At 36.3% G+C, this 11550-nt stretch overlaps 1 long non-coding RNA gene across 1 annotated transcript; it reads right to left on the bottom strand.

Annotated features, from left to right (window-relative positions):
• Positions 1-5738: 5738 nt before the first annotated feature.
• Positions 5739-7396, bottom strand: LOC106947656 (uncharacterized). The gene is made up of 3 exons (XR_001425029.1): positions 7098-7396; positions 5911-5928; positions 5739-5799 (listed from the first exon to the last, which is right to left on the bottom strand). It is a non-coding gene; the product is annotated as an uncharacterized LOC106947656 (long non-coding RNA).
• Between the last annotated feature and the right edge of the window lie 4154 nt (positions 7397-11550).

Here is an 11550-nt window from a genome sequence, read left to right as displayed (position 1 = left end):
GAAATAACAAAAAATAAAAAATAAAAAATGGGAAAATTAAAACCCATTTTGTCCCTATTCTCAAGAATCACTGAACTCTATTTTTAGTGCTTTTATGCTAACTTTTTTCCAACTTAACTTAAAGTCAAAATTATTGAACCAATGTAAACTAAATATTGCAAACAACTGTTTAATTATTCCCCTTTCTCCTTTATGAAGAGATTTTTTGTGCAGTAGTCTGAGGTGGCTTTTCCTTATTATTAATATACATTATATACATCAACCTTCCAGTGGGAATAGGGATGGAAATTAGCGATTTGGCTATTTCCTCTCTTACGTATAAATGTTAATTGATATGTAATGCCTCACTTTTGAAAAATAAACAGTAAATCAAAATTATTAATGATGGTTACAAAACAACAAAAGGCACATTTCTGTCATCTACTGACATGGAGTGTGGTCAAAATACTAATCTATAAAAGACACGATATGAACAAACGGACTGACGGCTCTGCTGGTTGGGGCAGGGGAGGAGTCAGCAGTGCGGCCAATCAGATTTAAAGCTTTAAAACTAACGTACACTATTCCAGGGTCAGCTCATGCATAGCTTTTTTAATGCAATATGTCAATAATAATATTTCTTAACGTGGTCATGTCCACTATATTGTATATTTAAATTATGAACAACAAACATCAAAGACTTGATGTTTGTTCTGTTCAACAGAACCTTAATTCCAACCATGTTTTGACTTTGCGATGCCCGGCAGCTGTAGGTTGTAAAGACTTCAATTTAAAGTTTGTGTTCTGCCACAGCAGCTGGTGCAAGTTTTTAATCACAGTGGGTAGAATGGCTTCCAACTGTGCCTAACATCAAATGCATAGTCAAATTGTCAAATAAATGAATGAATAAATAATTTCAGCCAACTCTTGCAGCATAACAGTCTTTATATGTCTGAGGCACTTTAACATTAAACATTCGGAGAAGCACGGCTTTAAAACTTAAGTTATTGACAGCTGCTTTGTAAGAGCTTTGCATGGAAAGTCTTGAACACTCAACAATGAATTCTGTCAGTGTTTCTGGTCTTTTGAAGCAGCAAAAGGATTTAGCTTTCATAAATAATACAGCAGCTTGGAACTTAAAAGGCAAAATCAGCACATATTGTGTGATGCTTTTGCTGTTAATTAGCTTATTTTTTTCAGCTAAGATAATATTTACGCCATATTTTTCAGGTGGTTCATGCCATCCCAGTTGTAAGTCAGAAAAAATGTTTTATTTTCAGAAAATGTGCAAGTTAAAATGAAGAATTTTTTTTATTTTTTTTTTTATATTTTTCCCTGTCAGACGATTTTCCTCAATTCCAATTAATGCATTCATTAATTGTTCTGTTCCAAAGCATTTTGGGATTTGTATTTTTGTGTGCATGTGTATTGTTTACTACAAGTGTAACAGAGTTGATTCTGCATTTAGTCCTGTGGGAAAAACAGGCAGACAGCAGCTAATTTGAAGGCAATTGTGATGCTACTGATTTAAAAATAGTCGGAAACAGGCCTTTTGTCATTAATATGATCCATGGTGCCTGATTAACCATCAACAGCTTTATTTTCAGCACATTGAAATATCAACTTTATTAGCAAGGTTTTATGTAGTAATGCACTCCTACCACTTTTTAACAAAGCTTAACTAGCATTGCAAAAAAAAAAAAAAAAAAAAGAACCTTTTTCCACGGTATCCAAAAGAAAAGAGACTGTCTGGTAGTGGGAAAACAATTCACTCAAAATCACAATCGATGAGCTTAAAATGCTCAACAGCAAAGATAATAATTCACAACTGCAGTCATTAAATGTAAATAAAATGTACCCACTGGAATTTAGCAGTGGATCTGTCATCCTTTCAAAATAAAAGCTGCCAGTGTCCATATAGTTTCCTATCACAATAAACTTTCTGTTTTACAATCTACTGTAATAACATCACACTGCTGCACAAGCCGATACCTTCCAAAAGTATCAAAACCTCTTCAACTTTCCCCTTTTTTTTCATGCTAAAGCCACAAACATCAAAGAAAAGTTAGAGAGAAAAATAAGGCATAAACAATTATTTGCAGCAGTCATTTGATTTGTTAACGGAATCCACCTGTGTGTAATTTAACTTTAGCATGATAATATTTAATCCAGCTGTTTTTTTTTTAGATCTCTGAGGTTGACTAGGGAGAATAATTGAACAAACAGAACCTGAAGGATTAAATAACTAAGTCAACAATAAAGTTTTGTAAAAGTTTAAACCACGGTTTGGTTGTAAATAGGGGGAAGATCTGATTAAAACAAAACACATCTAATTATTTAAAGGTGTAATTAATTAGTATTAATTAGTTACACTATAACAGAAGCCATGGTAATTAAATACTGAAGTAATTTATTCATTTGCCGTGTGACTGAAATATTTTCAAACAGGTTAATATTTAGTTATGCATTAAAGGAATTACTTAATACTTAAGGATAAATTTAATGTACTTATTTAAATACTGATGTACTTAGATACACCAGTATTTAAATACTGATGTATTTAATAAGTTAAAATAAGTTAAGTTAAATTATTTTAAGATAAATGTCTTGATTTAATGGACACATTTATAATTTTATGTAATTAATTACACATTAAAATAATTATTTCTTGAGTTTAGTTTTTTGTAATTTGGCACTCTTCTGCCTCCATAATTAATTGAAACAGAATATTTGCCACAATAAAAAAAAAACAACTTCTGAATTTATCTGGATTTTGGTCAACAGTTGACTAAAATTAATCATGACTTCATGACATCAATCATGACATGCATGCAATATGCAGACACATATGTATGCATTTAGATGCATTCAAGTCAAAACTATAGAAAAAGACATTTTAAAAACCCACACAAAATAGGAGAAGTCCATAAATAAATTATAATTTTAAATACTTTAAGCACTTTTTGTATTTTTTTTTTATTTTAAATAAAAAAAAATACATTTTCTGCTTCTTCAAGTAACTCTAGCACAAATGATGATTATTGAACATTTTACAGCAAAAAATAACCAGTTAATGCAGGATAATTTCCTGCTTTATATTTATGCTCAGCTTTATGCTGGTCTCTTGCATAAAATCCTAATGATGTTTGTTATTGTAACATATGAAAAGATTTGGGGGTATGAATGCTTCTGGAAGGAATAATCCAAAAGTATGTTATTGCAGGCAGGATAAAGTGAAACATGAGCTCAATGTGGCCAATGATTTCTGCTCTAAAGCCAAGAGGCTGGTTAATGAATAACACCTTGTAAGTTATCAGATCATACAGCAGCAGGCAAGTGATATCACCGCACTGTAAAACAATGCTTTTAAAGTCTAAGCTGGGTCTTGTGTTCATATTCCAGCACTGATTTCTGGAGGTCCTGGCCCCTTTTGGCAGTGAGCCTGCTAACTCCTAGAGAGCTGAAAGTAGAAGTGATTTTGATAAAGCAGAACAAATTGGTGAGAGTGGGAAAAAAAGTGGGGAAGCAGACAGAAGAAGCAAAATAACTTCTCTTCACTCTGCTTTGGTCATGAGGCACACAGGATCCCCACAACGTGAAACACATGGGGTGGTTGATAAGACCAGGAAAGAAAATGGAGGCAAAGATGCTTTGACTGATAATGTCATTAAAAGATTACATTATGTAGAGATTGATATACAGTCAGGCCCATACAATGGTTTGGACAGAGACAACTCAGTTTCAACTGGGTGCAGTATGGGTCTTTTGAATTAAGAAGTTCACCAGTGTTTTCTTTTATCTTTCTGTCTCTTTAAGTCTCTCTTCTTCTGCTGTTTGTGCCTCCTCAATTTCATTTCCCCTTGTCATTTCTGCATTGCTTCTATTTAAACATGCTCTGCTTCAAATTCAAAGGGCTGAATGTTAATTATTGTGCAAAAATGACTTCTGGCTGACTGGAGCTAGTGCTGTAGCATGTGGCATATGCCATCTATCCATGATGCATTGTCCAGGATGCAAATATGCATTGCCATGTAACAAACATGGCAATGCATATTTGCATGGCAAATATTGTCATATCTAAATGGTGACAATATTTTATTTAAATATATAAAAACTAAACAGCCTACACTTTCCTATATTGCTTTTACATTAAAATGAAGGTTTATCAAATAAAGTCTATTGTTATAACAAATCATGGATCTTAAAAGTTCTAACCTTTTACTCGATCTGAATGTGAATGCAGTGAACAGTCCAGTTCTGCTGAACGTAACTCCAAATTATTCACAAAAAATGTGCCCATTTGCTGATGTTTTCCATAGCGTAACTGATATCTACGAAATATCTAAAATATTTTTTTCAAATACAGCTGGGGAAGCTAAAATATCTAGGTCCAATAATAAATGACATGATATTGGCTGCTGTTTGCAAAGCAGCCAATCTTGGATGTTTGCTTCTGCAGTGGCGCTAAGTAGGGCTGTGTAATAATATCGATTTTGGGATATATATCGATATTTTCTTTCCTAGAAAAAAATCGATATTCATCCGCAAGTATCGTAACATCCATGTCACCTTGCTCACTCACTGCTTGCTTCGCCGGGAGAGTGACTAGGTCACCAGGTTTAGTGATTCCTTCAGATGTTAAGTGTCAAGGTTAAAAAGGTATCAAACTATTCAGAGCATGGTAGTTGGTGCACTTTATTTACTTTACAAATGCATGTAAACTACAGTTTGTATTGATTCAATTAAAAGAAACATGTTTTCTCACCACTTCTTTGATTCATTTTGTCCAGCTATCAACTTTAAGTCTGTGTCCATGTCCAACCAGAGCCAGGTATTGTGTAGTTGGTGCAGGTATTGTGTAGTTGGTGCTTTTAATCAGTTTTCAGTTAAATTAATTCAATCCAAGTCTATAACAGTCACAACATGTCACCAAAATCACTCTGTCCCTCTAAAATCTTTAAGAAAATCGCAAAAGTATTGAATTGTATCGTTTGCTGAATATCGCAATATATATTGTATCATGAGCAGAATATCGTGTATCGTATCGTATGATTATTGTATCACTACAGCCCTAGCACTAAGGCAGTTTCCGCTCTGCGTATTTGTACATATTAATGCCATGGTTTTTCCTGTTCCTGCTTAGTCTTATGCTGCTCCACTGCTCTGTTTGTGTTCACCTGTGCCACTGTACATTAACTCCTGTTTCTACAATTCCCTTTCATCTTCAGTTTCTACGAAGACTCAAAATAATCAAGGTCCGATCTAAGGAAAAGCACCTCTGTCATATAATTCTTCATTTCCTGATTATACAGCACTTCCTGTTTGCTCTGCCAGTCACTCATCAAACTGTCAGTTCTGAAAACGCAGCTTCTGTCCGGCTTGTACATTCAGATTTCTGTCAATAAAACTTATTCAACATTTCCTAGGTTGAGGTTTTTATCCAGGATTCAATCTGTATTTTACACTTAAGGCATATAAAATAAAAGCGTTTTTAGAGGGGGTTCAAGTATTGGTAGAACTTAGTTATTTGTGGGAGGTTGTCGTCCCTAACAACCACAAATACCAGGTGCCCACTGTATTGTATCCTTAAGAAAATTGTCCATTGTTTTTATACAAAAGCAGATTAATAAACAAGTAGCAAAAAGAAAAGCCAGTGAAGGAGTTGTCTACAATATGAATTAAGGGCTTGGCATGCTGCTTGGGGTAATGAATGTTATTCGCAGCCAGCTCCTTTGCATACCAAACTACTGTTCGCTTACTCTAACTTTGAAGTACAGGTTTCATTTGCTTCACTTATCTCCTCTTGTGAGGATCAGTCATCTGAAAAAACAGAAAATGTCACCATATTCAGCTGCTTTCATCTTGGGCCTTTGGGGCAGAAGATATTCCATGCGGTTTCTTTCAAATCCCCATAGTTGGGCTCAAACCCACCTTCAAAAGATCAGTAGTCTGCAAAAATGGAACAATGAGAAAAAGAAATGTCAAAATATGAAGAAAGAAAGGGAAACAGAAAGGTACGATGTTCAGGAGCATGACAGAGTAATGTGTTTTGTTTCATTTATCACAAAGTGACCATGATATTTTCTGTTGCAATTACGAGTTTATGCAAATAGCAGCATGTGGAAAAATATTAACAGCAATGATGGATGTTTATCAAAATTTTTCCCATAATGCTTGTTGCTGTTCATCTAACTTTCCACTGAGGACTGATTCCTGTAACACAGGCAGATTTCAATGTTTCTATTGTATATGTGATCATCCTGAAGAGTAAGTGCCATCCAGACGATGTTAATACATTATTTATTATCATTTGTCAGCGTTCAGAACACATGCACACTAAACCAGTATTGCTAGCGCTGCACTTGTACAAAGAGAAATATTTTTACACAGCCTGATGTGCCTATTGTGAGAGGTACAGGTTGTATAAATACAAACCACGCCTTCGCTAAAGTCTCTCATGAAAGATTCCAGTCAGCTACATTGATTACATTATGTCAAACTTAGGCTCAGTAAAAATTTCACTTTCCACTTTTCTTCCATGGATTTCGCCTCTCCTATTTAAGAAAAAATGCATACACTTGAATTAATGATTTGATTTGAATTTTCATACTGAATCAGGAATCTGAGGTGTTTAATAACCCAAATACTGTCATCCATTATGTTGTCATACAGACATACATTACTCCAGTTGGTGTGCAGACTGTGTCAATATATACTCAATAGTGATTTCTTTACATCTGTTGTCAGAACTCAGGAATATCGACTTCCCACTGAAAAATCAACTGGAATTTCCCCGATTTTAGACTTCCCACTTGGAAAGCGGGAGAAACTCCGACTACCCCCAGTTGTAAGGCCAACTTCAATGTTACATGTAGCGCCTCCAAATCTAAACTGAACAACTAAAAAAATGGTGTTTGCTTATGGAAAATAAAGCTTGCAATATTTATAGGCGGTATTGCAAACATCTACTTAGGTATTGCTGGTGAAATCATGACTTCTTTGGCTATGTTAATAGGTTCGCCATTAACTTGGGTGCAACATCAACCCATCTCCAAGTTTCAAGTAAAGTGCCAGGCACACAATGGATAAATAAGAAGCAGAAGAAAAAAAATTATTACCATTTCTGAGGTCAGATGGCCCAACAACCACTGAAAGAACAGTTTTCTTGATCACTTCAGAATGAGAGGTCTGGGCTCATTACACCCACAAGGTTCCAGTATTCCAGAACATTACATGAAGACAAAATACAAACAGTTTTAGAAATGGCATTCACTGGTCATTAGCTGTGTGTGCCCTTATACTAACCATATGCCAGCGGGTTTATGAGAAAACACCTTTATGGAATTCCAGGTGAACCATGTTTTAATTCATGTAATCTTCTGTCTGCCTGTGCATTGTAATATCTTCAAGCAACTCTACACACCTGAAACAACATACACACACACGCACACGCGCACACGTTTGTAATCCCATTCCAACAACTTGACATGTACAGCGGCTGGTCTGTCTGCGGTTTTAGCAATACGGCCATCTAGACTGCAGTGCATCTCCAGCTCCCTTCTTTGGGCTGCCAACAAAAGAACCAACAGTGCTCAACATTGGCAGTTGGTAGGTGTGAAAACATCTGCAAAAACGATGAGGCAAAGACTTTTGCACGACAACCTGGTAATATGAAAAGCAGAAAATACGCCACTTTTTACTCTAAAAAAAGACAAAGACTGACGAAGGAACAAAGATGGCCAGCAGAAGAATGGTGCAAAGTTTTTTGTCATATGAATATGGTTTGTGATTGTTTGAGACATCTGGAAAATCATTTGTTGTGAGAATAAAAGAGTTCTGTGTCAGTGAAGAATCCTGATACAATGTTGAGTAGCCTCTTATGCAAGGAAGTGGAATTCTGCCTTCTGTAAATAGATGAGATATAAAAAAAAAACCTCATTAAAGTTGCATCAGAGTTTTCTGGTGAATCATCACAACAATTTATATGAAAAACCTAGCAAGGGTCCATTCACTCTAACACTTGCCTCATCCAATCTATCAGCACCCGTTCCTGAGTTGCTCTTGCAGATTATAGAAGGTTGCAGCAATCAGACTGTTGCTGTAATTTTGGTAAATTTTGAACCCATCAGTGGAATCTTCCAAGTTTACACAGCTGTGAAACAGCTGAATCACCCTTTACCCGTGGTTTAGTACGCACAAAGCAAACACAGCGCTCCATTCAGCAGCCGTGACTGAATTACTTTACTGCCCGGTAATTTAGTAAAGCTTCTGTCATTTTAAAACAAAAACAGAAAAAATAAACAGCTTTAAAGGGAATACATGTACATATTAAACGGTTATCACAACTAAAGAAAAAAAAAAGAACACCTAAAGAACTTCTGCAACTCAATAAACAGTAATTGGTTTGAATGTTTATGATAAAATCCATTGTTGAAAAATAGGGATTATGCAATGAAAAAAAAAAACATGTTAGGAGGACCCACTTTACAGCTTTTTACAACGGGATCTCAACTTGCTATCATCTCTGTCAGCGCTATAAGCTTTAAAATAACTTCTTAACAGTGACATTTGTTGTTACATGAATACCTACATAACTGGGCCTTTTGAGTGCATGTAAATGTCAGAAATGTGGAAGGTCATTATTATAAGCAACTAAATGGATTCTTGTAGGTTTTAATAAGAAGTACACCAACAGGTCACTTTAACTAAGTTTTGCACGTAGACATTCTTTATGCATTCAGGTTTGACATGCTGTGTTTGTTTAGCTGCACAGAAACATTTCAAAATGAATTCCTCTTTGACCTGTAATTAAACATACAGAGAAAAGGTCAGCTTAGGGAGCAAATGAGGATTATGATTATGTGCTACTGTTAAAAAAAAATCACAATTGCAGCATTTCCTTAAAATAAGAAAGAGTTGAAATCACACAGGAATAAGTTTTGTTTATGCAATAAGTCATTAAAAAAACATAGTGCACCATCATCTTTCAACCACTTCCTGCTGTCTTCTCCATCTTTTCCAGTAGTTGTTGTTGATCGCAACTCGCAAGATGCAAAAACAGTGTTTTTGCATCTTGTGTTGTATTGTATTGCATCTTGTATTGCATCAATACAATGATCAACATTGCAGTTTTGCAAAATACACTAATTTTGATTCAGCTTAAAACCACCTCATCCTAGCACAAAAACTTCTTATTAGAAATTGGCGTGTTTCCATTAAGTAAATGTATTTTTGTAATTTCATTTTGTGCAATTATATGGTCAATGTAAACGCAGCTACTGAAAATGGCAGAGTTTGACATCCTGGATCACAAAGTTAAATCCTGGTTAGTTAGAAAGTAATCAGTTCCCTCCATATATCAAATATTTTCACCAAGGCAACAGTCTGAGCCTGAAGTTGGCTGACAGTTGTAGAAGTTGCACAACTGTCATCATGTGATCTCAAATGTCAAATCAGCACATGTTCTGTCATGGTTTGCTGAGGGGTAACTTGCTTCTGACCTTCAGATTTGTGTACAGTGTCCTCCACAACTCCCACCACCCCCACCCCAACTCCCTCAGGATATTCATCAAGTGATGAGTGCACACAGCTGTTGGCAACCGTTTAAGAATCAGAAAAGCAATTAGCTTATCCTAAAAGTAGAAGCTTGAAGATCATCCAAATCTTTCAGCAAACATTTATTTTGGTTGATACACAGGCAACATGTACGAGATTTTATTAGCAACCCTAGACAACACAAGTTATTGCAGTGGCATTAGAGTCATAAGAATGACTGACCCCCTTCCAACAGAGATGACAATGTTTTTGAGTCTTAATTTTTCCATTTTAGTGTCTTGCTCAAAGGCACTGAGGAACAGGCACTGTGATTTCAGAGGGAAAGAAACTGCTGAACCTTTCAAAAATATTCTTACTGCTCGAATATTAGTTAGAAATGGAACTGTCCCCATATATAGACAGAGCTTGCAAGAACAGCCAAGCTAAGACTGGACTTCCTGTGGCAACTCAGGAAGTTCAAACCCTGCACAGGATCTGCTGGTCATCCATTATTCAGTCTGTCTTGTGTTTGTCCATCACTGTGTGGTTTGGCCCATCCACCAAACAGGATAAGACCAGACTGTCATGAGCAATCAGGTCTACAAAGAGCATCACTTCCCACCATTCAAGACTTTTACAGGTGTAGGCTCAGGAAAACACCCCTGCAAACCTTACACATTCTGGACACAAACTCTTTAAGGTTTTGTCTTCAGGTCAACACGACAAAGTGCTTTAAAAAAAAAAAAATCAGTACCAAAGAGATGGTTTCTTTTCCCAGGCTGGCTGTCGGATGAACACAACCCTTTATACCAAGTTCACAATGCAAGATTTTTATGCCACTTTTGGTCCCGAATTCCCCTTTCTGACATTCTTAAATATGCCTTGATTATCGGCAGGACTCTTACGATAATCCTAAGATATTCTAAAGAGAGTGATCTGGTCTGCTTGGGAGAACATCGGGGCCAAACCAATCTAAAATCCAGGATATTCAACATGTTGGATTGTCTTGGCCTGATATCACAGTGTGTGTGGTGTTCTCCAAGAACAAACAAGAACTCAGTCTGCTGAATATGACGTGCAGCCAATCAGACGTGCGCTTGGATGAGGTAGTTTTTCAACAATGATTTGATGTTTAGGCCTCTGTAAATTCCAAAGAGAAACAGCTGCATCTTCAGCTCCTGTAGGCACCATGTTCATCATAACACCCTGTCAACAAAATTTGCTATGCCACGCTGAACAGCCACGTAGTGCCAGAGTCAGAATCTTTCTGTGGTTTATGGATTTAATTGCCTTGATTGGCCACACCTGCAACAATGTGCATCTGGAATGGATGCCTGATGAAATGTAGGGCGTTTATGGCCTTACTACTGGAATTCATAATATTTGCTTATGCTTCTGTACTTCCTAACAGGCAGTAGTGTTAATCTTTAATTGCAAAAGGTACATCAGAGCTGGCTTTTGTGAAAAAAAACAAACAAAAAAAAACGTTAGTTTTAGAGATTCTTAAAAAAATTTTCTACTGTGAGCATGCCTTGGCATTTCTGAGGAAATTCACTCAGTGTATGTATGTGTGTGTGTGTGTGTGTGTGTAGGTGTGTGCATGTGTGCGTGTGTGACATCTACAAGCCTGAAACTGCCAAACTGCCAGGGGCTCACTGAGTTAATTAGAGCCAAATGACATTCTGAGACATTAAAGTTAGCAGGAAATGCACTTCTGTAAACAGCAAGAGGAACTAGAGGAGATCTCTTTGATTTGCATACAGGACTTCTTTCCGTTTTAGTTTTGTGGATGTTCCACGAAAGACTCCAGTTTGTTTCCTTGTCATTCAGACATTCTCCAGAGTTTTGTTAATGACTGCCCTGCAGCTTCTTCCTGCCTGAATGTCCAACTCTGTATAAAGTGGGTGTTCGAACATGCTTCGTGATGTTCTTAAAGACAAAACAATCTTACGTATTTTTATGTGTTTCGTTGTGTGGCAAATTTATGCACTCTGCTCCCTGTTTTTTTTCTTCCTCCCTCCACAATAAAAGTTAGAC

The sequence above is a fragment of the Poecilia latipinna genome, unplaced genomic scaffold (assembly GCF_001443285.1).
Source record: "Poecilia latipinna isolate Pla-1442-1.1 unplaced genomic scaffold, P_latipinna-1.0 Scaffold251, whole genome shotgun sequence".
Classification (NCBI taxonomy): Eukaryota; Metazoa; Chordata; class Actinopteri; order Cyprinodontiformes; family Poeciliidae; genus Poecilia; species Poecilia latipinna.
The sequence above is the reverse complement of the archived record's forward strand: the minus strand, read 5'-3'. Positions and strand labels throughout refer to the sequence as shown.